The 3233-nt window shown below is 37.9% G+C and overlaps 1 long non-coding RNA gene across 2 annotated transcripts in view; it reads left to right on the forward strand.

The window, feature by feature from the left end:
* LOC104860242 overlaps nt 1–3233 on the forward strand; it is a 7366-nt gene that overhangs the window by 1483 nt on the left and 2650 nt on the right. Inside the window, exon 3 of one of the 2 annotated variants that reach the window (XR_779633.3) lies at nt 2003–2589. The exons of the other annotated variant lie outside the window; for it this stretch is intronic. This is a non-coding gene — a long non-coding RNA (uncharacterized LOC104860242). Of the gene's footprint in view, nt 1–2002; nt 2590–3233 lie in introns of those variants that run through there. 2 annotated transcript variants of the gene reach the window in all.

The raw sequence follows: 3233 nt of genomic DNA on the forward strand, positions 1-3233 counted from the left end.
GCTCGCACTCTGCACAGCGGTCCCAGCGCGCCCCGCCCGCCTCCCACGCCCCTCGCCCGGCCCTCGGGGCTGTCCGAGTTTCTCCCGTGCAGGGTCAAAACAAGTTTAACACGTGCAGTCCTTAAAAAGGAACAAATGTTGTCTTTCAAAAAGCCAGTGGGCCATGGCTGGCTTCCCACAGGACATCTGTAATAAAATATTACTAAATAGTGTAATAAAATAAATAGTAAAATACTTAAGATCTGAAATATCCAGTACTGATATACTGGTCCTCCACCCCACCTACTTCTGTTAATATTATTTTCTTTTTCTCTCCTTTAATTGCTTCTGTTCTTTTTCTCTACCTTAGAAAGTATTGTTTCAAACACAGATCTACTCACTTAACTTCTCTGCTATAACCCTATCCATGGCGGTGGAGTCCACACTTTTTTTTTCCACACTTCTTTAGTCATTTATCCCTATAGAGGAAAGGGAGGAGAACATGTGTTCCTACCCTATGTATACATACTGTATTTAGACACCAATCACGTATATATGTACTACACAAATATATACATAATACATGCCTGAAAAGAGACACTAATAATTAAAAAAATGTTGAATATTTATACCTAAGTGGATCTATCATCTTGCATTTTCCCTCTGCCAAACCTCTTTGAGAGTTACTGACTTACAGGGTTTAAGACTCCTTAGCAAGAATTCTTACTCATGCGCTTTTGCCTGTATATCTAGTCTCATTTTCTACTGTTTCCCCACATGTCTTAAGTTCTAGCCATAGCAAATAACCTACACGTACTGAGCTACTTCCCACAGTGCACATGACTACCTAGAATGCTATTTCTCCCACGAATGTTCCAGGCTAGTTAAAGAATTGTTTACTCCAAAAACTCATTTTGTTTGTTAGTTTAGGGTTATTTTGGGTCACAACCACCCCACATTGTATTGAATTAGGTCCCTGCCCCCACCTGGGTTTCTATAGGGGCTTTTGATCCTATTATAACTTTTCACTATTGGGATATTTTGTGTCTGTTTTGATCTAAGCCTTTTGATCACTTAACAGAGTAGACTTAAAAATTGAAGGGGCCGAGGATTTAACTCAGTGGTTCCATCACCTGAGGCACAAGGTCCCAAGTTCAATCCCAGGTACAAAAAAAAAAAAAAAAAAAAAAAAAAAAAAAAAAAAAAAAAAAAAAAAAAAAAAAAAAAAAAAAAAATTGAGGGCTTACATTCCTGGAATTAACCTCTTTACAAAATGTATTATAAATGAGATTAAAAAAAAAAAACTAAGCTCTTTGAGGCCATGATCTGTACATGTTGAGTATGAAAAGATTAATACAAAGTGACATCTCCATTTAGATGTTTCATTAAATAGAAGCCAATGTAATGGCTCACTCGACAGCTTCCAAGAGGAATCTTACTGAACTATAATGCACACATTTACTTTGTCTGCAGTGTAGTACCTTCCAGAAAAAATGTTAAGCTACGAATGAATGTACTAATCTTTGTCCTAGTACCGTAGGACACAACATTTTGGTTGAAGTGTTACTAAGTGCAGGAGTGCTTTCTTCAGAGAGGGAGAGAAACCTGTGTGCTGCCTCAGGAATGTGTAAAACTAAACAAGGGTCAGAAGGAAAGGGGGTTTCAGAAGAAATCATAAGCCTGTAGTTCCGTATTTACTTACCAAGCAATATATCAGCCCCTAGCAAACCAAATATAGGATTCTGTATCTCTCTGTGATTTGTGTTAAAGCTAAATGAACTTTTTAATACTGAAAGTTGTATGGACGGATGAAGAGATAAATAGGAACCTTTATCTTAGTGTATGTCAGTTATTAATCCACCCAGCGATTCTATTTGTTGGTTTTATTTTCTCTTTTTACAGAGGGGAAACTACAGCTTAGCATGGTTACATAATATGCCCAGCATCCTACAGCTACTAAGTAGAATCTCAGCTCTGGGCTGTCGGTTGCCAAATCCATAGGTAATACTTCCTCTCATTCCAGGATATTTCCCCACCTTATGCGAAGAGTATGTCACATACATGATAATATAGATAGCCCTGTTGCTGTGGAATATGGAAGGTATGATTTTCTAATCTAGTTCTAACAAGACATATATGTAAAATAAAATAAGAGCTGGGCATGGTGGCGCACGCCAGTCCCAGCACTTGGGAGACTGAGGCAGGAAGATTGCCTCAAGTTCAAGAATAGCCTGGCTACAAGGTCAGTTTGGAATATATAGTGAGACTCTGTCTCAGAAATACAAAAATTAAGAATGTGTACACGGGTCAAACTAGTGTGCTACCAAATAGATTAATGGTATATCACGATAATAGAAGGCAGTGCTGAGGAGCAAAAACGTGCTACCTCGCCTTAGAGTCCGGGTTGCTATTGACAGTGCCAGGCTAAGCTCTAAGGAGGGTGAGTCGTGATAGCCCCTTCTGGCTCAGATGCCTCTTTTTAAAAGTAAGCAGTAAGATTTCAGGATCCCTAACTTTATTAATTTAATTTTGGCAACACATATAACTGCTTCCAATTGTTTCTGAACTCAAGTGCAGAGGAGTTGCCTCCATAATTCAGAATATCATCACACTGAGGAACAGCTGAAGGTAAAAAAAAATGTTATAGGAGGGTCTCTTGCAGTTGCCTCGCTTCTTGTCTCCAATGCCAAAGTAAATATACAGAAATAAATGTCGTTCATAGCTTAGCATTTCTTCTGGAAGGTACTACACTGCAGACAAAGTAATGTGTGCATTATAGTTCAGTAAGTTTCCCCTTGGAAGCTGTCCACTGAGCCATTACATTGGTTTCTATTTAATAAAACATCTAAATGGAGATGTCACTTTGTGTTAATCTTTTCATAATCAACAGTCATTAGCAGCTTAATAATAACAAGCTAATAGGTATCGTTTTGTTATAATTACTATGGGGCACATTCTATACATTTGTTCACTATTTTAAAACAGCCCAGTAATAACAGCTAACATTATTTATGTAAGACTGTACTACAGTTATGTGCATTAATTATTTGATCCTCACATATGTTAGGTACAATTATTAAGTCCATCTTACTGATGAGAAAAATGAAGTGTAGAAAAGTTAACTTGCCCAAGCAGAGCCAATATAAAGAATGGGGAAGGCCAGAGATTTGGCTCAGTGGTACCATTCCTGTTTTGCAAGCATAAGGTCCTGAGTTTGATCTCTGGTGCTGGGAAAAAAAAAAAAAAAAAAAAAA

This window comes from Fukomys damarensis, unplaced genomic scaffold (assembly GCF_012274545.1).
Source record: "Fukomys damarensis isolate Sample0158 unplaced genomic scaffold, DMR_v1.0_HiC HiC_scaffold_10, whole genome shotgun sequence".
Lineage (NCBI taxonomy): Eukaryota > Metazoa > Chordata > Mammalia > Rodentia > Bathyergidae > Fukomys > Fukomys damarensis.